The following is a 24,695-nucleotide window of genomic DNA, read 5'->3' as shown; positions in this document are numbered from 1 at the left end:
GTTGCCTGTTCACTCTGATGGTAGTTTCTTTTGCTGTGCAGAAGCTCTTTAGTTTAATGAGATCCCATTTGTCAATTTTGGCTTTTGTTGCCATTGCTTTTGGTGTTTTAGACATGAAGTCCTTGTCCACGCCTATGGCCTGAATAGTATTGCCTAGGTTTTCTTGTAGGATTTTAATGGTTTTAGGTCTAACATTTAAGTCTTTAATCCATCTTGAATTAATTTTTGTATAAGGTGTAAGGAAGGGATCCAGTTTCAGCTTTCTACATATGGCTAGCCAGTTTTCCCAGCACCATTTATTAAATAGGGAATCCTTTCCCCATTTCTTGTTTTTGTCAGGTTTGTCAAAGATCAAATAGTTGTAGATATGCGGCATCATTTCTACACAGTGAGATACCATCTCACATCAGTTAGAATGGCCATCATTAAAAAATCAGGAAACAACAGGTGCTGGAGAGGATGTGGAGAAATAGGAACACTTTTACACTGTTGGTGGGACTGTAAACTAGTTCAACCATTGTGGAAGTCAGTGTGGCGATTCCTCAGGGATCTAGAACTAGAAATACCATTTGACCCAGCCATCCCATTACTGGGTATATACCCAAAGGAGTATAAATCATGCTGCTATAAAGACACATGCACACGTATGTTTATTGCGGCACTATTCACAATAGCAAAGACTTGGAACCAACCCAAATGTCCAACAACAATAGACTGGATTAAGAAAATGTGGCACATATACACCATGGAATACTATGCAGCCATAAAAAATGATGAGTTCGTGTCCTTTGTAGGGACATGGATGAAACTGGAAAACATCATTCTCAGTAAACTATCGCAAGGACAAAAAAACAAACACCGCATGTTCTCACTCATAGGTGGGAATTGAACAATGAGAACTCATGGACACAGGAAGGGGAACACCACATTCCGGGTACTGTTGTGGGGTAGGGGGTGGGGGGGGCGGGGACAGCATTAGGAGATATACCTAATGCTAAATGACGAGCTAATGGGTGCAGGAAATCAACATGATATACCTAATGCTAAATGACGAGCTAATGGGTGCAGGAAATCAACATGGCACATGGATACATATGTAACAAACCTGCACATTGTGCACATGTACCCTAAAACCTAAAGTATAATAAAAAAAAAAAAAACTACAAGACCTTAAGAGATGACGCCATTATCAGTGATTAATACCTCAGCAGATAGCACTTAACATATTCATCTTCTTTATTTCTACTTTTTTAAAAGACATTAGAGAATTTAGATGAGAAAATAGGAAAGGGTGGCATCTAAAGAATGGGGCCCTGGTGAGAATATACCTGGGTATGTACTGACCCTACAGGACCAGGGGTCAGTGTGGCGTTAGCAGGGGCTAAAGAAGATGGGAGCAGTAAATTACAAGGGAGTGAGAGTGGAGGAAAGCCCTTTGCCATGCTAAGAGCCAGGCATCCATGATTCTTTGAAAGGTAATACTTATCTGGTGCTGTCTCCTCACAGTATGTCTGTGGAAATTAATCAAGACATACTGTGGAAATAAGACATTCCATATGTCTTAAAGACTTTACCTTCAATTTTCCATAGAACACATTCAAGAGGTGATAACCTCATTGATTAGAGGATGAAACTAAAGCTCCAGTTACTTTCCCCATAAAATAGCTAATAGGTAGGCCGGGTGCGGTGGCTCACGCTTGTAATCCCAGCACTTTGGGAGGCCAAGGCGGGCGGATCACGAGGTCAGGAGATCGAGACCACGGTGAAATCCCGTCTCTACTAAAAATACAAAAAAAAATTAGCCGGGCGTGGTGGCGGGCGCCTGTAGTCCCAGCTACTCAGAGAGGCTGAGGCAGGAGAATGGCGTGAACCCGGGAGGCGGAGCTTGCAGTGAGCTGAGATTGCGCCACTGCACTCTAGGTGGTGGAGCTACGTATCAGAATCTAAGCAGTCTGACTCCAGAGTTCATGCTGTTAGGTGGTGGAGCTACGTATCAGAATCTAAGCAGTTTGACTCCAGAGTTCATGCTGTTAATATCAATGCTCAGGAGGGCTGTATTAGTTTCCTACTGCTGCCATAAAAATTTGCCACAAATTGGGTGGCTGAAAACGACAGAAATTTATTCTCCCACAATCCTGGAAGTCAAAAGTCCAACAGGGGTCTCACTGGGATAAAATCAAGGTGTTGGCAAGGCTGTCTTCTAGAGGCATCCCTCATTTCTTGGCACATGGATCCCCTTTGTCTTCAAAGCCAGTAACATGGCAGTTGTTTGATCTTGGGCTGTCATCACATCTCCTTCTCTGACTCTCCTCTTCTGCCTACCTTTTTAAAGATGCTTATGAGTGCATTGAGCCTAATGAGATAACCCAGAATTCCCCTATTTGAAGGTCAGATGAGGAGTACCCTTATTTCCATCTTCAACTTTAATTTCCATTGCCACATAACCTAATTATAGGTCCTAGGATTTAGAACATGGACATCTTTGGGGGGTCATTATTCTCCCTACCACAGATGCCTTAATATCTTATTCACTTTTTATGTGCCTCTGGGTTCCATACCAACAACCACTTGCAAATGGCTGACTCAAGCAAGTGTGCCTTCTCTCCCACCTGCTGACTGCCCTCTTCTTCCCTCCTATTGCCTTTGTCAGAAATGCTGCAGCCTGGAATCTTTCTCTAGTTGAAATCTTTGGCTCTGGTCTTATTTCGCTCATTTCTCCTACAGTGAGGAGCCAGGGTGGCAGCCATCTTGGCCATGCAAGATCAGTGGGAGGAGAACTGCTGTTAGCTCCTACTCCTGTAATGAGAACGTTCAAAAGACTGGGGAATAATACTCTAAAATGTAAATAAATCTGACATCAGGCCTTGTTCAACCAAGTGCTCCCTGTGCTTTTGTGCTATCAGCTACAAGTGCTCGTGACTTTCCCAGGAAGCAAAAGCTGAGCAAGAAACAGAAGAGGGCAATGGCCTGAGGAGGAGCTCAGCCTTCACTTCCCTCCCTTTCCATTTGTCATTAACAACCCAAATCCCTTTAAAACCTCAAAAGAGCAATATATTTCAGGACAAAAAATAAGGTAGGAGATGTCATATTGTTCTGCAGCAGACATAGAAAAGACAGCAAAGAGGCAGTTGCAGAAAGCTGAACAGATAGATAAATCCTTCAGCCAGGGCTGGCTACATAATTTGCAGTACTTTATTTATTTATTTATTTATTCAGACACAAGGTCTCCCTCTGTCGCCCAGGCTTGAGTGCAGTGGCGCAATCTTGGCTCACTGCAGCCTCGATCTCCCAGGCTCAAGCAATCTTCCTACCTCAGTCCCCAAGTAGCTGGGACGACAGGCACCCACCACCACACCTGGCTCATTTTTGTATTTTTTGTAAAAACGCGTTTTGCCATGTTGCCCAGGCTAGTCTCAAACTCCTGAGCTCAAGCGATTCACCCATCTCGGCCTCTCAAAGTACTAGAATTACAGGCATGAACTTTAAAGATACTAAAATATAAATATGTTTTTCCTTTAAAAATAATAAATAAAATAATACCAATACATTATTAATGTGACATCACAATTGATTATAAGGTTTTTTCTTACTCAATGTTTTGAAAATTTATTTTTTAGGCCATCAAAATTGTACTTTAGCAAAATTATTTTCATTCTGAATAGCTATAAATGACATTAGTAGCTCTACCCAAATACAAGGTTGCAAGCAATTTTTGTTAACTTTTAAGTTTGACAAGGATCTTTCTTCTTATGCAACTGTTACTGGAGCTGTTAAGAATATTTTAGAAGCTATGACAACATTTGGGATAAATTTTAATAAATTATTTCAAAATACAAATTTTAGTATGTCTAGAGTTGTTGAGTCTCATGGGACAATTTTAATACAAAGACTTAACTCTTCATATGAGTCAGTTTTGTGTAAGTCTGAATTTTAAGTGTAAATGTATACAATGACATTTTGATGTTTCTTCTGACATTTCCTGAAAATTGTGGAGATCGTACAAGAAATTGAAAGTAGCCTCATGATTTGTATATAATTTTAAGTGCCTGTTTATACATTCTATAACTCTATTTTCAACTTCAAGGGAAATTTTCATTTTATCTTCCTCATTAATAATTGGTCCATCTGAAGTTCATGTGAAAATAACGTTCTTTTCCACTGAGAATGTAAAATGTAACTTCTGTTTCTAAGCTTGTGGATATTCATTTTGCAATGTTTCAGCATTTAAATCCAAAGATTCTAAAATCTTTAAAGAGCTCTAATAATTCCTTGATAAATGCTTTATTGCAATGTTCATGTGTATGACTTTATTTTGTAATAATTTACTAATAACGTCTACTTTCTGATGTTGCCAAGCAGTTTCTGTCCCAGGGTTCAGGCTAAAGAGTTAATATTTGTGTAGATGCCACAGAGACGGACTTTGGGGACAAACAGCCAGGCTGGCTTCACAGGGGTACCAGTGCTGCCCCCCTATAGAGTTCCTCCTTCCCCACTTGTCCTTGGCCGCTGCTACCATACCTGATGCTTCTGCTGTTGCCAATCTGTGCCCAGGCACCGGCCCGGCCACCTTGTTGCCCTGTGATTACCAGCTGAAGACTCCATTTCCCAGTCCTGTTTGTAACTAGGTGTGGCACAAGCATGTGCTTTGGGTAGCCAGGCTAATTATCCCACATGCATGCTGCCTATGTGCCCCTGATGCACACACTACACCATCTAGTCTATCCCCATTGCTCACATGCATGCTCTATTACCCATCAAACTTACCTGCAAAATGCAAGTTTAAGGATAAAGTTATTAAGAATATTAAGGCAGTGACAGCAGAGCATTAAACCAAATGCTGATCCCTTCTGAGAGTAGGATCCTGTGCCCCTGCAGAAGTCACCCACCCATGAAGGCAGCCCTGCCCTCAGACTTTGAAGAAAAAAGAATGGCAAGGAGGGTAGTGGGATGAAAGCTTCAGAGAAGTCCCCTAGGAAGTCCCACTGGCAGGGGTCTCAGCATCCCAGTACCCCTCAAACCTGACCCCTTGATCACTGTACCCTTGTTCCACCCACATCTCTCCTGCCACACCTACCAAAGTCCATCCTGCAGGAGCCACTCTACAGACAAGGGAACCATGACTATAATGTGGCAGGGACTGCCGGTTGTCATCAGAACGCACTCCCCACATTTTTCACAGTAACGGAGTTTAAGATGCCTCCATGTACCCAGCCAAAGACTACATTTCCCAGTCCCCTTTGTGATAGGTGCAGCCATGTTACTAAGGCCTCTCCAACAGAATGGGAGCAAGTCATTCTTCTACTTCACCTCCTTCAAAGAGACATGCTGCCATGTACTTCCTCTCCATACCATTCCACAAGCTGGAACACAGACATAGGGCTCAGCCAGCTGCAACCACACAGATGAAGACCATAGTCTAGGGACTGGTGAAGCAAGAAATAGATGGAGCCCAAGTCTTTGGATAATTTCATGGGGTAAGCCTGACTTGGCAAACTGAAAAGCTCACCTTGGATCTCTTGCTTAACAGAGAAAAAAAAGTTTTATTTAAGCCACTCTATTTTGGGATCTCTATTGTTATGGCAGCTTAGTATTTGCATCATTTGAATCTGGAGAGGGTTCATTCCCATTGTTGATCTATTTATTGAGCAGGTCTGAAAATAAGGTCAAGTCCCTGGTATGAGAGTAAGGTCCCTGGGAAGAAGGTGGGTGGGTTCTTCACATCACAATGAGAACTCTGAAAGCACTTTCCCACAAAGGCATTCATTTACTCACGTTAGCTATAAATGTGACAGACTTCGGCAATCCAGCCCAGCCTAGAGCTGTACCTACAACATTGCTTCTATGAGAAAACAGCTTTCATATCTGAAATAACCAATTTGTAAATATAACTTTGAAATGAAACCAACTTATTAGCTGAAATCTTCCTGGAATTCTGTACCTACATCATAGAACTGTAGTGAAGATTAATTGAGATAATATATGTGAACAATTAAGCATAGCATCTGATACCAAATGAGCTTTCAATCAATTTGATCTTTTTATTATTACTGACATTATTAAATTGGCATCATAATATAGTCATAATTAACATAATATAGTCATAATATGACATATTATCATGATATATATGATAATATAATGTCATATATATTGACATCATTTATTTATTTTTATTTTGAGACAGGATCACACTCTGTAGCCCAGCCTGGAGTTGAGTGGGACACTCTCCACTCACTGCAAATTCTGCCTCCCAGGCTCAAGTGATCCTCCTGCCTCAGTTTCCCAAGTAGTTAGGACTACAGGTGTGCATCACCATGCCTGGTTAATTTTTGTATTTTTTGTAGAGACAGGGTTTCCCCATGTTGCCCAGGCTGGTCTTGAACTCCTGGGCTCAAACAGTCCACTTGCCTTGGCCTCCCAAAGTGCTATGATTTCAGGTGTGAGCCACTGCACCCGGCTGACATCATTTATTTTAAGGAAGTATATGGCAACAGGCTTGGGGCAACAATCCTTCCTCCCCTGACTGCCACACAGAGAGGGATGAGAGATAAATTACTTAAATGTTTACAAATCTCTTAGTTTCCACAAGAAGTTTTAGCAAGTCTTTTTAAAACAAATTTGCATAAAATATTACCTCAAAAATACATGAGGTGTTAAAATATTACTCAAACTAGTCAATTAGAAGTAATGGGTCAAGGAATCACCAAGGAAAGAAATGCCTGTGCATCAGAAAGAAGAAACCAAGAATTCAGTACATGAGAGAAACATAAAAGGAAGAGCTGCCGAAAGTGGAGAGTGGGCATGATTCATTCTGGAGGTCACTGTAAGGTTTCCCCCAAAACCAACAGAAGAAATAAGTTTTGCTTTTACAGGATTAACTTTATAGTAGATAATACGCATAGATCAGGGTAAGGTGGTTTTTAAAAACTGAGGGGAAAGATGGGCTTCTACTCTGAAAAAAATTAGAAGAATAGAAAGAAAATAATAAAACTTTCTTCAAAGCTATAGGGAATAAAAAGAGATAATGGAAAAATCTTAAGACTTAATTAGGTGTGGAGAAAAATCTGCTAAGAGATGAAGCCAAGAAGTCAGACTGTTAATTGCTTATTTATCTCTAGAGCACTGTCATCAGAACGTGAATAATGAGCAAGACAGTAACAAAAAACAGAAAAGTAAGAAGTAGTTGAACATCTGGGGAAAGATTTCTTAAATAATCTAGACTTGGCAGTATTTCATCCACTCAGCATTTTTAAGGAAGAAAATATCCCATGAAGGGAAACATTCAAATAACTGAAGCTTATCTACTTGAGCTATAAATTCTTTCACGATTTTAGTAAAACTCTATTACAGGGAAAACCTGTTCTCTACTTTCGGAAATGTAGTGTGTTCATTTTAACCACTTTCTTAATGCTCCAGGGTACTTTTGGTGAACAGCAAAAACTTCTCAGCTCTGCGTGGAGGCTCCTGGGGTGAATTTGTCCCTGTGCTAACCTGCCTAAGACTTTCTTGCTATTTAGAGTGTGTCACCCTTCTCCGCGGTATAATCACAGCAGTCCCGATCTCTGCCGGAGCCCATATCCCTGCACCGGTAACTGTACCCCTCCACATTTCCAATCTATTTCCCATTAATTACAGAGATCTAGGAAACCCAAAAAAGCAAATTTTTAATTTTTTTTTTTTTAATAAAAGCGAACAAGCTCCGAAAGAGGGCCTCAGGGAATCTTTTTTTTTTAATGTCATAAATGAACATCTATTTAGATCATAACCACTTTTGTTTTTTTGCTTTTTAATAATTACTTATATTCTGAGTAATTTGGGTAGCAATCTCTGGAGAAGTGAGGTGTGGCCATATATTCAAATGACTGAATTAAAATAGAGGTACCTCATGAAAGGAGACAGTTGCTATAGTGGAAAGGACACAGGGTTTTACCAATGGAACTGGGTTCAAGCCCCAGCTCTGCCTCTTACCAGCTGTCTCTGAGTCTCAACACCTTACTCTTTAAAAAGTGAACATACACACCCAAGATGCAGAGTTATTTTAAAGATTAAAAGAAATATGGTATTGTGCCTGCCTTTATACTTGGCACATATAGAGCTTACGTAGACAAACTTTAGTATTATTTTTATATCTTTGAATATGTATGGACATTTGTATGTATGTCTAACATACTCAAAAGTGATTACCACAAACCCAAAATTTAATCTGTAAGAAAAAAATCTACTTTAAATTATTTTAGGTAAAATAAGATTCATTAGATTTCCGGAATTTTACAGCTAGAAGAGACTGGCAATCAATCACACAGTCCTGCTTCCAATCCCAGAAATGAGGAAACCAATGCTGGAGAGTAAACATGACTTGGCCAGTGTCATAAAGCTAATTAGAAACTAGAGGTAGAACTGGAACTACGATTTCCTAATGTCCAATTCAGAGTTAACCTAGAACAGAGACTGACAAACGTTTTCTGTAAAGGGCCAGATAGTAAATTGTTAGACTTTGTGATGCATACAGTTTCTGTTACAACTGTTCAACTACACCAATGTGGAGCAAAAGCAGCCATAGGCAATATGTGAGAGAGAATGAGTGTGGTTGTGTTTCAATAATATTTTATTCAGAAAAACAGGCTGCAGGCTGTCTTTGGCTCACAGGCTATAGTTTGCTGACCCCTGATCCAGAACAAGTTAACAGATTTTTTAGCTAGAGGAAACATGATGGACATAATTCCAAATCAACACATCTTTCTGCTTTCTATTGCCAATGCACTAGAAAAGCTGTGTGACAATGAAAGAACTCAGAAGAATGAGACTTAAATGTTGCTATTATGACTAACATCTTAAAATAGTGTTTAATAAACATAAATCTTGGCCTCAAGATTATTTTATTACTTAGTAGTAATTAGGATAATCTAAAAAAGAAGCTCTAAGAAAGCAGGAGGAGACCCAAAGAATTGGAATTCAAAATTATCTTGGCTAAATAATAACAGTGAAGAGAACTAAAATAGTAGTAAACATAAAATGAAGCAAAAACTAAAACAGAAAATACTATGGAAAAAATAAAAGTGTTCTAACCTAAAGAAATAAGTAAATATTGCCATCAAAATTTACTGATTACAACTGAAAATATGTCTTATCTATCTAAGTAGTACTTTTACATTAGCACCTATCTCTCCAAGAGATCATCCTGAAAGTCAGAATCAAAGAGCATGATGTTGGGGCCAGGCCCAGTGGCTCACATCTGTAATCCTAGCACTTTGGGAGGCAGAGGCAGGAGGATTGCCTAAGCTCAGGAGTTTAAGACCCACCCTGGGCAACATGACGAAACCCCGTCTCTACTAAAATACAAAAAATTAGCCAAGTGTGGTGGCAGATGCCTGTAGTCCCAGCTACTCAGGAGGCTGAGGCATGAGAATTGCTTGAACCCAGGAGACGGAGGTGAGCTGAGATCGTGCCACAGCACGCCATCCTGGGTGACAGAGGAAGACTCTGTCTCCAAAAAAAAAAAAAAAAAAAAAAAAAAGGAGCATGATATTGGAACCAGGAATAATCTACCAGAAATAAGAACACCTCCAAAAATGTGTCTTTCTGGTTTGTGTCAGGACCTCCTGATTACATTGGTCCCATGATCATAATCGTCATAATATTCTTCAGACACATAAAGAAAGATCTCATGGAGGAAGGTGACCAAATGCTTTGTCCTTTCCATTGAGGATGAATGTGAAGAAATACCTATGCTGCAATATGAGGCAGAGATAAATTTCTTGTTCCTAAGAAGTATGACATATTGGAACGGGTTGGCAAAGGAATAGTGTTCAAAGCCTCTAGAGAGGCCTTGAGAGAGTCTAAACTTCGCATCTGTTTGGCGTGAGGTTTCCTCCCCAAGAGAAAGGGAAGTAGAAGAATTTTCAACATCTGAATTTTAAGGGAGCTGTTCAAATTGTAATTTGACATACTCAATTGAACTAAATGTAGTGCTCTATTTTCCCTAACACTTGTGTTGCTCCCTAGTAGTAAATTGGTTGTTTACTTCTGAACATCTACCTTGGAGGCACTAAAGAGTAACAGGATGATCTATGATTACAATTGGGTTCATTACATTGTACCAACTTGCTCCCAACATCTGTTCTGTTTACACAATGACGCATTCAGAGTATTCAGTGCTTAGTGCAAACAATTATGATCTTCCAATATTTGATTTCTCCTTGGGCTTTCACACACCTCAGCTTTGGTTTCACTGAATGATTTTGGAAGAAAAAAGGGCATAAAATCAAGCCATACCAATGAATGAGAGATTGAGTGATAACTATGAAAGTTTTGTGTACACAACTTCTGCAACTCAAAGGGCTCTCTGGTGGTGTTAGCAAAAAACCATGTAAACACCCTTGCCCTCTGTCAGGACACAATCAGAGCTGTTTCTTTAATATCACAGTATCATTGTCTGTTTTTAACTTTTCTATTTACATAGTAAAGGAAATTTTCACTTAATATTTAAAGGATTATATAATGATCCAATACAATATTACAGCACACAGAATAATGTTGTTCAAATATATAATATATATAGGTGACTTTTTCTACTTGTGTATATTCACTTAGAATGCAGTTAAAATTTATAGCTAAATCCAGCTATGAGAAAATTTTCATTTCTTCAATATAGATCATAGGCATTTTATTTCTGTGCATCAACTTTTAAAAAGACGGCTTCAATTATCACATAATAATGTTGACACTTTATAAATATTAGTAAAAAGTCAATAAAAATGAAGCCACTTTCATACTGTTAAAAATAATATGTTAACTAAAAAAAAATACTGTTGGAAGACATGTATATACCACATTCATTACAATGGAAAGTAGAGAAATACCTGTTAGTTGTAACTGATGCTACAAACAAAATTTCTATAGAAAGAATAATACGAAAATTAGAACTAAAGCATATTTTTAAAAGTTCAATTGGCAGGATCCAAAAAAATACCTACTCCTTGAACAAGAGAAATTATATTTAATTTCCTTAAAGGAAAAGTCACTTTTTATGTTAAAACTCAAAAATCTCAGAACCATAGATTTTTCTCTTTTATTTTCCAATGTAACATCCTCCAGGCTTTTTCAAGCAACCACATGAATCTAATAGACAACTCACGTATACGAACCAGAACACACTCAATTTTACCAATTGGTAAAAATTTTTTTCTCTCACCCACAGCTTTGACCAGGTCATCCCTGCCCCCACTGTGGCTTCTCTATTGTTCTCCTTATCAAATGCAGACTCCCGGGATCTCAGCTTCAAAGGCCTCCTCTAGTTTTCTCAGCTTTCATTTCCTCTCTAACAGTCTGTATTCTTCCAGCCAAGAAATCCTTCATTCAGCCCTTTGATTCACTGTCCCCAGTCCTTCATCCACCCTTTTTCTTACACTTCCAACACTGGCTCAGACCACATTCAACAGTGACTTCGCCCCTGAAATGGGATTCAACCTCAACTTATTAGGTTAAATATCCAACTGCTTTTGTTTGCTTCTTTCTATTTTTAAATCTAATGCTATTTGCCCTGTACAAAAGAGATTATGAGATAGGACCAGGCCCCCTGCATCAAATTTCTCAAGTATTTTAGTCTTTCATGTTCAGTCTGTTAGACCTCTAAAGGGCATAGCACAGAATGAAAGAAAAGTATCTGCATTACATTTAAAGACCGAAAAAAAGAGAGGCACTGTAGTACATTTTATGATTGCAGGTTGTAGGAATGTCCATTGATATTGCTTTAGGGACCATGACAGAAGCAGAAGATAGTGGGAATGTTAAGCACTAGATACAAGATGAACAAACACACACACAACCCCATATCACACCACCGAAGTGATAAACTGGCAACGAGAGGTGAGAAGGAGGAACAGAGATGGATACAGGAGGGCGGGGAAACTGGGAAGCAAATGGGCACAGTATTCCCAGTAGGAATACAAGTCACCAGAGTTCTTCCTGCCAGGCAGAACACAAGCCATCTGACTATGTGCCAAGTGCTGAAATGGACACACAACATTAGCAACACAAAGCACTATCTCATTAGACTTAGTTTCCAAAAGTCTATTTTCTTTCCTCCAATAAACATTAGGATTAGCCTACTTATTCTGTTGCTCCCAACACTAATTCCAATGAAACTCCCAGTTACCATGCGAAGGGTTGGATTAATTCAATGACCCTATTTTCTTCGTTGCTAAGAGAACCTTTATACATTCTCTCATTCAAAAATACATTGAGTATCAAGGTTATCTTGTCAGAGAATATCCTGAAATGATGAGCCCTAGTTTCTTCATCTGTAAAATAAAGATAATAATTATGTAACTATTAGGTAGCAATGAAAATTAAATGAGACAGGGCACGTAAACCAATTAGCAGTCATTGGCATCCAGCATGCGTGCAATAAAAGTTAGCTATGATTATTGTCATTGTTATTGTAAGAACCTTGATTTTAGCAGATAACAGTTGTCATTGTAACCTAACGTGAGCTTTAAACTAGAAAATTTAATTTTTAGACCGAACAATATTTATATGCCTTTTCTATCTTCCTATCGAATACAATGAATCCCACTGTTTTTCAGTTTTCCTGAATTCATGCAACCCCCTTCCAATTCTGAATCCAACAGGTTGCTGGCCTGTTTCCTAATCAACACTACAGAGGAAAAACATGAGCGAGGAAGGAAAAGTACTAAAGCAGAAGATGTCTATTCCTTAGTCCGTGTCGTAGTTAAAAGGTGAGTCTGTTGAGTCATTACCCACAACTCCTATGGGTCCCAAGGGAGGACAGTTGTTATCAGAACTGCTTTTGCAACCTGCCCTTTTAAATGTTCTGAGATAGTTGTCCTCTTTCTTCTTGACTTTTCGCTTTTCACTTCACAGGCCCCCTCCATGAGCTCATTCACTCCTTTGATTTTAGCCCAACACATACATGAATAACTCCCAAGCTCTTGTCTCTGCAGCTCACGCCTCTCTCCTGAATTTCAGGGACCTACAACCAACTGATATGCCAGGAAATTTACATCTCCAAATTATTCTTTATCATAAACTATTCTTTTCCTTGTGGTCTCTACTTTGGCAAGTAGTATTACAAACATGTTTCACCTTTTCCCAACCAACCACCTGGTGGTCATCCTTCCTTCTACCTTTTGCTCTTCCCAGTGAACCACCAAATTCTCCATATGTGAGTCCTTGAGAACAGGGATTTTGCCTTATTTGCTCCTCACCCCAGTGACTAAAACAATCCCCAGCACACAGCAGGCGCTCCGTACATATTTGTTATATAAATGAATAGTGCATAGTTACCGCTCCATAACCATCTGCTCTATGAAGGACTGGATGCTTTAAGCTGCATTCTCCCAAAACAGGAAGAACGTACAAATTATTCTCCTTTACTTAAATGTTTCTAATAATTTCTTCTTATAAATAAGAATATTAAATCATATGATGCAGTTTTGTTTTGTATCAGAACAACAAGATATTATGTGTTTTGTTACGATGTTCAAATGTTAGTCCTCTAGCTGTTGAGTTTCACAGCTAAACAAGAAGTTTTTCAGTCTTCAGACTTTGTAAAAATCTGGAAAAACCCTCTATTCAAGTTATACTTAGCAAGGGGTCTTCTGAAATGTGCGTTGAGAAAATTGGAAACAGCTTAGCAACTGAAAAGAATAATATTTCATAAAATCCTATGGCGTAAAAAGCCAGATCCTGTGGGGCCACTCACTGGGCATGTTAGGTAATTTCAGAAAACATTTTCAGAAAATTTTTTCAAATATTCTATATGCTCTTTGGTGGACAGAAGTAACTTGTCATATGTTGCCCACGACTTTTGAGTGGTTAGCCTCACTTTTCATTTAAAATATTTTTATTTGAATTGGTTGTAATAGAATAGGGGTCTAAAGGACAGATGTGCATTCTTGCTAGAAAGTATATGGCCTTGCTTTTTACTTTGTATCAAGTCTATAGTCAAATCAACTTGCACTGCTTTGCTTCATAAAAATAGCATAAAATGTGCTACAAATAACACAAATAAATAAAAGGAAAGTACATGCATGCCTGCATCTGTGTTTGACTTGCAAAATAAAAGACTTCATGAAATAAAAATATTTTGAGTCTCTTTTATTTTTATCACTACTTATTCTGTACCAGGCAGATCTGAACACTACATGTTTTCTTCAATTAGAAGTCATCCAACAGGCGGACTTATTTTCAGTGCAAAGTCTTAGCCAAGATTAAGCCATATATTTCATACATCTTGTTCAAGATAGAGACCAAACCTCTAAATTTCTTTTTCTTCAGGTCAATATTGGCAGTTCTAAACTAAATAACCACTTTTTTTTGGTACTGTGTTGAGATTTATTCAAACTGCCAACCATGAAAAGAAAAACAGGAACATTCCCAGGAAAAAGAGTGGGGTACATGCAGATAACTATTGGTTATCCATCACAAATTATAAGATTAGTGAATAGTATTTGCTTTTACATGCAATCATGTGCTATTTTTATATACATCTACACAGAGCTATCCCTACACATCTACTCTTTGTATGAGATGAACTCATCCCTTCTTTCGTGGGCTGAATGCTATAGGTCTACCTTTAATTTATGCTATTAAGTGCCTGCAAGAGATGATTTTTAAATGAGTAGTTTTGCATACAGAGCCACCATTTGATTCCAACTTTGAATGCTATTAAGCTAAATGTACACAGAAATCCTTTTTTCTCCTTTTAAGATGTGTACACTGTGTTTATGACAGTGAAGTCCTAGGTCTTTGAAACACTAACAGGCCCAGATTCAAAGGGGTTCAGATCACAGCTCAGTCAAGTTCCACCTCTATGATCTTGAGCAAATCACTTAATCTCCCTATCAGTTCTGTCATCTATAAAATGGGAAGTGCCTCAGTCCATTCAGGCTGCTAGAACAGACTACCACAGTCTGGGTGGCTTAAACAAGAAACATTTATTTTTCACAGTTCTGGAAGGTGGAAGTCCAGGATCAGGGTGCACAGTGGCATTCTTAGTGAGGGCCCTCTTCCTGGTTTAGTCCTCACATGGTCTCTCTTGATGCAAGTACAGACAGAGAGAGAGAGAGAGAGCATACAAGAGTGCTCTATCTTTTACTTTTCTTCTAGGAGCACTTCTAATCCCATCATGGGGGCTTCACTCCCATAACCTCATTTTTTTTGAGACGGAGTCTTGCTCTGTCACCCAGGTTAGAGTGCAATGGTGCGATCTCAGCTCACTGCAACCTCCATCTCCTGGGTTCAAGTGATTCTCCTGCCTTAGACTCCCGAGTAGCTGTGATTACAGGTGTGTGTCACCACACCAGTTAATTTTTGTATGTTTAGAAGAGATGGGGTTTTGCCACGTTGGCCAGGCTGGTCTTGAACTCCTGACCTCAGGTGATCTGCCTGCCTCGGCCTCCCAAAGTGCTGGGATTACAGGTGTGAGCCACTGCACCCAGCCCATTACTGCATCTAAACCTAATTATCTCCCAAAGTCTCCACCTTCTAATACCGTCCTCTTGGGGTTATGGTTTCAGCATGTAAATTTGTGGGTGGGGGATGCAAATACGCAGTTCATCACAGGAAGAATAACCATAATCCTCACAGTGCTGCTGGGAGGAGTAAATAAGAATATGTATCTAAAGGGCTTAGCACAGCACTTAGTACATAATAAACGCTCAGCAAGATACATACTATTATGATAACACTGTTATTAGCAAACACTACTAGGAAAACACTATTATTTGAATTGCAAAGTCTGGCCATCGTTTCTTCATTTTGTTTGTTTTATTCTGTTACTACTTTAACCATATTCACCAGAGTGCAGCATGGCTTAAAATTAATTGATTTTTTGTTCCACAAATATTTAATCCAAACACTATTTCCACAGACCCCAGCAGCTTCTAACATTTAGCTATTCCATCTTCACAATTTCAGCATTTTTCTGAGCTTAGTATTCATCACACATACTCATGCAATCACTTGCATATGAATACATGTATTCCCATCACTCACGTTCCATTTTCATCCAATGTTTGCCTGTTTTCACACGTAAGTTATCACTGGAGAAGTGGAACCAGGATAGTAGCCAGGTCTGCTTGATCCTACAACAGCCATCTTCTAATTGTGCAAGGTGTTTCCTTAGAGGTATACAAGGGCTTTCCAAGGGTATATTACAGGCAGAGATAGTTTTAAAGGAATCAGTTTCCGCATCCTTAAATTCCCTCTTTTCTATCATTACCTATCTGAAGGCACATGCAGGGTAACGTCATTAAGTATTTCCTTTCTTACCGCCCTTTTCGCAATGTTCCTTTTTCTCAGCTGACAAAAGAAAGGCACGTTTAAACATTTCAAACCTGCTTTGGCACATGCTCCTGGGTGTAAAACATCTGGAGTTCCAAACACATAGACAATTTAAAATATCTTCCATTTTGCTATCCTGCCTCCTCATTCTCCAAATGTTGTCAGAGAAGATATTGCTACTGAAGGAAAATCTTTGAAGGACAAAGTTAAAAGAGCACAAATAAACCCCGAAAGCAGAGGACCGGAGGCTCATTTCAGGCAACAAACTTATTTTATTTTGTCTGTCCCTCTGTCTACCGAAATACATATCTTAAAATTTGAAGTGAAAAGTGGGATTCTAAGATTCTAGATCCAGTTAAAATGGAGTAAAAATGTCCCACCTTACCTCCCCCTGTGATTGTAACTAAAAGTTGTGGACAGAATACACAAACAATTGTCTGTGGTATCCAAACAGTAAAGACCAGTAAGCGGACTAGGAAGGGAAATAAAAACTTAAAGAAAGAGTAATAAGGAGGTGAGCTTTCTGGTGTTTTTCTTGTTCTACTCGTATTTCCCAACATAGAATGAATGCAACAAAATCATGGAACTGTGCAGCAGTCTTGACCAAGAGAAACTCTCTGCTTGGTCAGAAGAATAAGCAGGACGGGCCCTGCAAAACCAAAGGAGGGGGAGTCCCCTGAGACATCTCCTCTTCTGACCATCCCTTGGAAGGGGCCCTAGAAGCTGTGCTCATGGAAGCGGTACTCATGCAACAGTGGCAGCAGCAGCCAAGGTTGCCTATTTGCCCCAGAGTTGGCTACAACAGTGCAAAAGGCTAAAACTAGAGCTTTTTTGACAGAGGACCAGGGCAAAGAGTCCCTGGAAGTCAGAGAGTTTCAGGGAGATCACAGAGAAGAGGGAGCTTGAGATGAAAGATCCCACAGAGCTACATATAAAGTCCTGGGTTTATCCCTCAGGTCTCCATGCATGAAAATGATTTGAAATAGAATACCAAAAGCTTTGAGAAGTAAGCAACAATGTAATCCGTGGCCCAGATATCAGACTGATCCCTGGGAAATACACGCATGGGGAGGATCCAGAGAGCACTACAAAGGCTTTGAAAACTGAACTGACACTGGAAACAAAGCCCTTAGAAGGCATAATGTGACTTGTGACCAGAACTTAACTGGGTCAACTGACTATGAAAAGAAACAAACAAAATTAGCATTTTCCAGAGAATTCTAGCAGGACCCAGAATATCATAATATTTTCAAAACGCCCAGGATGTAAGTTAAAATTAATTAACATACAAAGAAGCAGGGCAAGGCTGGGCACAGTGGCTCACGCCTGTAATCCCAGCACTTTGGGAGGTCGAGGCGGGTGGATCACAAGGTCAGGAAATTGAGACTATCCTGGCTAACATGGTGAAACCCTGTCTCTACTAAAAATACCAAAAATCAGCCGGGCGTGGTGGTGGGTGTCTGTAGTCCCAGCTACTAGGGAGGCTGAGGCAGAAGAATGGCGTGAACCCGGGAGGGGGAGCTTGCAATGACCTGAGATCACGCCACAGCACTCCAGCATGGGTGACAGAGTTGAACTCTATCTCAAAAAAAAAAAAAAAAAAGAAGCAGGGCATTCTCAGCAAACCCTAAGTGAAAAAATAATTAATAGGCACCACCCCTGAAGTGACCTAGATGTTGAAATTATTCGACAAAGACTTACTTTAAAGCAGCTGTAATAACCATACTCCATGAAGTAAGGGTCAACAAATTTGAAGTGAATGAAGGATAGAAGTTATCAGTAAAGAAATAGCAGCTATAAGAAAGAATCAAATGGAAGCTCAGAACTGAAAAATAAAACAACTAAAATATTTTTAAAAGACACTGAAATTGCAGAGTGAAGATGACAAGACAGAGTAAGTGAACTTATAGCTAAATTAATAGACATTATCTAATATGAACAAAAGAGAAAAAAGTTTTCAAAGAATGAACATAACTTCAGGTACCTGTTGTATATTAGCAAAAGGTCCAATATTGATGTCATTAAAAATCTAAGAAGGAAAGGAAGGAGAATGAGATTTGTACAGAAGAAAAGTTTGAAAATTTAATGGCTGAAGTTTTCTAAATCAAATGAAAGATATAAATTTAGACTAAGAATCTAATCTTTGGAATTATTTTGGAACTCAAGAATCTCAGCAGAACCCAGATAAGATAAACTAAGGAAAGAAAATCAAAAGAATCAACTGACTGGAATTTATTCAGGAATGCAAGGCTAATTTAACAGTCAAAAAGTAATAAATGTAATCTCTACATTAACAAGCTAAAGAAAAACTACATGATCACGCCAACTCATAAAGAAAAAGCATTTGATAAAATTCAACATCTTTCATAATAAAAACTCCTAGGAAATGAGATTTAGTTTATGGGATTACCTGATTAGGTCTACTGAGGATATTCTACCTTTCTTAAAGTCAGCTATGCCAAATAACATAATCTAATTACAAGAGTGACTGCAACTTCGTATTCAGTTCATCCCCACATTCAGAGGTGAGGGGATTATGCAGGGTGAGTGAACCACAGAACTGGAACCCTGGGAACCATCTCAGAACTATGTTTACCATAAAAAGCAATGAACAATGGGAACTCAATGTTTTAAAATCAGTACCTTTTACAATAGCTCTCAAAGTATCTAACAAAATATGTGCAAGACCTATATGAGCAAATTATAAATGCCAATAGAAGAATCAAGAAAGACCTAAATAAATGATAAACCAAGTTTATGGTTTGAAAGACTTAATATGTTTAAGATGCCAAGTCTCCCCAAATTGATCCACAGCTTTAATACAAATCCAATCAAGATCTTTGGAACATTTTTTTTTGGAGACATAGACAAGATAATCCTAACACTTATATAGAAAGGCAAAGAACTACAACTGAAAAATAAATTTTGAGACATAACACAGTGGAAAAACTCATACTATTAGATTTTAAGTCTTAATATCAAGCCATACTAATCAAAACAATGTGGTTTGGTTAAGGAATGAGCACATAAATTAATGAAACAGAATGAACAGTCCAGAAATAGACCCACGAGAATAAGGTCAATTAATTTTTGATGGAGGTGCAAAAGCAATTTAATAGGGGAAATATAGGCCTTTTAACAAATGTGTCTGGAACAAATGGACATGCATTTGGAAAAGGAAAAAAATGCCACTTGACCTATACCTTATACCTTAGGCAAAAAGTAACTCAATGCAAGTCACATAAAATGAAAACTGAAAAAGTCTTGGGAGAAATTATGAAGGAAAATCTTTATGCAATTGAGATAGGTGAATAGTTCTTATACGATACAAAACTATGTTGCATTAAAAAATTGGTAAATAAAAACATTTGTTCTGTGAAAGACATTGTGAAGAGAATGAAAAGACAAGGTACAGAGAGTGGGAAAATATTCCCAAATCATATATTGAACAAAAGACTTGTACCCACAATATATAAAGAACTCTCAAAACTCAACAGTAAGAAATCAAACAACCCCCCACTCCTGCCATAAAATGAGCAAAAGATACGAACAGACACTTCATAAAGGTAATATTCTGATGGCAAGTAAGCATATTAAAAGATGTTCATCATTAGGCAAATTTAACCACAGTGAGATGCTTCTACACACCTATTAGAATGGTCAAAACAGAAACAACAAAAGTCAATCTGACAATACCAAGTACTGGTGAAGATGTGAAGCAACTGGAAGTTGCGTACATTGTTACTGATGGGAATGCAAAATGATACAGCCACTCTGGAAAAACAGTTGACAGACACCAACCTAGGTATTCATCTTAGAGAAATTTGCCTATAAAAACTGCAAATGAATGTTTACAGCAGTAATTTTCACAATTACCAGAAAACTGGAAACAATCAAATTCCTTTCAATGAGCAAATAAACAAATTGAGGTACAGCCATACAATGGAATACTAGTAAACATTAAAAATAACCACTGATACATGTAACAACATGGATGAATATTAAAGGCATTATCCTAAGGGAAAGGAGCAGGTCTCAAAAGGGAATATAGTGTATGATTCCATGTTTGACATTCTAGAAAAGCCAAACCAGAGATGTGGAGAACAGATCAGCAGTTTCCAGAGGTTTGGATGGTGGTTTTGGCCATAAAGGACAAGATGAAGATGATATATGTAGGATGATAGAACTGTTCAGTAATCTAATTTTGTGGTGGTTACAAATATCTACGCATGTGTTAAAACTCAGAACTATATATACACACACATACAGTGAATTTCATTGTATGGAAATTTAAACAAAAACTAAAGTTGGCCTATTTCTTTCAGAAAGTGACTCTGATTTGATGAGTAAGTTTGACATTGAAGACTGGCATTACCAGTTAGATAAATTTTATGTAAATTGGATGAACAAAACCAACAGCTCCAAGTTTTGATAAATATATATTTAAAGCATGTAATAATATAAAAAGCATTTTATAAAAATATTGTATTAGAAAAAATTGAAATTAACCAATATTTCCATTTTTTACAAATTTTTCTGAATATATAGGGCTAAATAAAATGCCTCAAAGTGAAAGAGTAATAAACAGATATTTGATAAATCCTGGTAATATTCTCAGAAGTAGAGAACATGAATGGCCTTACTGACTGGGTAACAAATGCATTTGCAAGTAAGGTGCTTTCCAAGTCCATGCTTTCAAAAATGGAAGGAGAATCTAATCAAGTTGTCATCTAACCATTAAAAATAATTTTAATGATAAATTATTACAAATAATTTTAATGATAAATCATTACTACTTGCTTTTTGACGGTACAGTGGGAAGCTTCTCAAATAATTGAATGCCATTATTCAATAAAACTCTTTCTATGCCCATGTGTTTAATCATATGAATAAGTTTTCAAAGCACTACCATCTAGAAGAAAAAAGGAGGGACACAATTGATGCCAAACTTTGATACAGTCTACACAAACCAGTGTTCAAAGAAAACAAACTGCATCTAATACATCAAGATTTATGGAATTCTAATATATGTCACATTTAAGGTTAGTAATTATTTATAAACATTTATAATAGATTGAAAGTACAACTTTTTGATAAATTAATCAGAAAATAAACTGTTGACACTCAGAGTCTTATGACTGAAGGAAAGTTTTTTAAAGTAATAATTTCCATTTATGCACAGTTTTGTTCTAGAGATGCGTGGTAGGAGGATAAAAATAATCTAAGCATTAAAAAGATATTACACTGTAATGAAATTCTGTAGGTGAAAGGAAAATAGAAATGAGTTCAGAGGGGAAAAGGAGCAAAGTAAAATTTGCTGAGTGTTACAAAAGGAGCTTATAATTTTTTAATGTTTTGTGAATGTCAAGGAACTATGGGATTTAGGTTTCACTAGACACATTTAAAATAGTTATATGTCAATTATTATAATATTCTTTAAATTCTATTACCTGACACTATTTACATTCACAGTTAAAATTTTTTAGATATTAATTTAAAATTGTACAAGGGCTGTGTACTTTGTCAAAATCCTTCGAGGGTACACAGCAAAAATATCTGGAAGACCACATATCTAAAACACTATGTTGCACTGCCTCCTCGATAAGAACTTAACTTTTTGTTTAAATGTGTGCAGGGTTTCAGACACAAAATAAACATATGGATAGAGCAGGTGAGAATGGAGACTTCAAATTACTTCCCAATTGCTGAGCTCAATGGAATTGCGGTTATGAAGCTCACAATGCTATTTAGCAGAATGAAGTCACGATTTCAAAAGAGATTCATAGATTTTCATGTGATGATACTGAATCATGCATTATTTTCAGTGGGTAGCCCAGAGTTTAGAGTTCAAACTCTAGGATGTCTGAATTACAAGACAATTGCCACATTACTGTTGCTCAATTTCAAAAAGAACTGATTGAGCTTAAAGAATAATGTTCACCTAAAAGACATAGATAGTATCCTTTCCCAGGAATTTTGGTAAACAAATATGAAACTTAGAACTAAGCTAATATTTCTGCTATGTGAAAGAAAAAAAACCAGCATTTTGTTTTTCATTTACCTGGTTCTGTAAAGATCTATCAGCTGTGATTAAATTGACCATGATGGGGCGTACAAAGCTGAATACAGAATTAAAATAGATGATGTTTTGAATTGCAAATGAGCAGCATTCTTGTTAGAGTAATCAGAACTGATTATTGACCAAAATGGGCCCAGGGATGTGCACTTATGATCATATATATTAAATAATATCAGATTTTTGACTTGTTGCTAAAAATTTCCATATTCTACTGTAATCTGTAAGACCACAAATGTGGATTTCTGATTGTGGTTCTGAAATGTGATTCTGATTTCTGATTCAGAGGCATAATATTGACAAAATGCAGATGGTCTTGGTCTCCGGCCACTGAACAAAATAATATTCTGTAATAAGCCCAAGGATCAACGTATGATCTTGAGTTTCTGAGCTATCAACCTGTAAGCCAAGCAGCTAGCTTGGCAAGAAAGTGAGAGAATGAATGCAGATGAGGAAAGAAAACCTCTATATTTCTGTTTTAGGAACGACTGTGCCACTTCAAGCAAAGCAATATTTGGCAGAGAATAGAAACCTAATCTCAAATGATCTATAAACAAGAATTACAGAGCCCAAAGAGAACAGGTCGTATTTAGGCTCAACAAGAAATCTATTCTATCTGGCACTGCTTCTTTATCCTGGGTATGTGGCATAGCAAAGTCAAAACAAGCCTGTAATTCTCCCAGAAAAACAGTGGAAATCCACAGGATGGGCATTTCTCATGGTCACCGATCAAAAGAAGTTGTTAGGGACTTAAAGTTATTTTTAAAGCTTCAAGTTACAGCAAAATGAAATGTTAAGTACCAGAAAAGTTGATCATGAAGTTTCTTCATAAGAATTCTGGCATATCCTTAGCTCTATCACTACCCAAATAACAACAATAATGACAGCTGTTCCTCACATAGCTTCTCTTCTTCATCTCATTTTTGACCACTCTCCCTAACATGTTCTATGTAACAGCCCTGCAGACAGTTGCTGGCAGCCGATTAAAAGAACGAAAGGGAGATATCTGGGGCAAGAACGTTGCAGGCAGATGGAACAGAGTAGTTACAGCCTAGACAGCAAAAACAAGAGAAAAGTCAGAGAGGCAATCAGCGCCAGATAATGTAGGGTGGGATGTCTATGTTGCACAACTCTAGGAGGCACAAATGATACAGACAGGAGGGCGGTTCCCCAACAAAGGCCCCACCCTTAAGCTGGAAGACCCACAGCTCTAAGTGAGGACAGGCATTTCTGTTTTCACACCCAAAAAGTTGCCCTTTGGCCCACCACACCCCTCATCCTGCCCCCATATAAACCCAAGACCTTAGCGCGCACACACACGGAGCGGCTGAATATTGGAACCGGCAGACCAGCGAAAACGGAACAACTTGGTAGAGAAAGAGAGAAGAAGAGAGACGTTCGGCCACAGAGGGGAGTTCGGCAGAGAAGTCTGGCCGCTGGGTGCTCCGGCTGCAGGGAAAGACCACCTTCCCACTCCATTCCCCTGCTTCCGGCTCCCCATTCACCTCACTGAGAGCCACCTCCACCACTCAATAAAACCCTGCACTCATCCTTGGAGCTCACATGTGATCTAATTCTTCCAGTACACTGGGCAAGAACTTGGGGTACAGAAGGCTGTCACACTGGCTCCCTGCCCTTGCGATAAGGCAGAGGGTCCATTGAGTTGATTAACACACAAGCCGTCTGCAGAAGGCAAATTTAAAAGAGCTTGCAGGCCGGGCGCCGTGGCTCACGCCTGTAATCCCAGCCCTTTGGGAGGCTGAGGCGGGTGTATCACGAGGTCAGGAGTTGGAGACCAGCCTGGCCAATATGGTGAAACCCCATCTCTACTAAAAATACAAAAATTAGCCGGGCGTGGTGGCAGCGTGCCTGTAGTCCCAGCTGCTCGGGAGGCTGAGGCAGGAGAATCGCGTGAACCTGGAAGGCAGAGGTTGCAGTGAACTGAGATTGTGCCACTGCACTCCAGCCTGGGCGACAGAGCAAGACTCCATCTCAAAAAAAAAAAAAAAAAAAAGAGGTTGCCCACCTGGGCTTCAGGAGCCACAAACACCCACCCCCAGATCCTGCGGTGGGGCTGGAGTCCAAAAGCACTCTTGCAGGCCTCTGCACCTGCCTGTCTGCATGCTCCCCCTAGGGGTTTGAGCTGCAGGGTGACCACACAGGAGAGACCCCTGTTGCATGTGCTGAGAGGGGAATCAGGGAACTCTCCCGTTTTACTATTCACATTGCTTTCCATATGACTGGTATTCTCCTGCAGTTGTGCAATGCAGCAATACTGATGAAGGCCTCACAGTTGTAAAGACCAAGGGCTTTT

General features: G+C 38.7%; 1 protein-coding gene across 4 annotated transcripts in view; it reads right to left on the bottom strand.

Annotated features, from left to right (window-relative positions):
• CORIN (corin, serine peptidase) overlaps nt 1-24,695 on the bottom strand; it is a 250,529-nt gene that overhangs the window by 118,294 nt on the left and 107,540 nt on the right. The gene's annotated exons all lie outside the window — the stretch shown is intronic.

The sequence above is a fragment of the Hylobates moloch genome, unplaced genomic scaffold, assembly GCF_009828535.3.
Source record: "Hylobates moloch isolate HMO894 unplaced genomic scaffold, HMol_V3 SCAFFOLD_17, whole genome shotgun sequence".
NCBI lineage: Eukaryota > Metazoa > Chordata > Mammalia > Primates > Hylobatidae > Hylobates > Hylobates moloch.
This window is presented reverse-complemented; position numbering and strand designations above follow the sequence as displayed.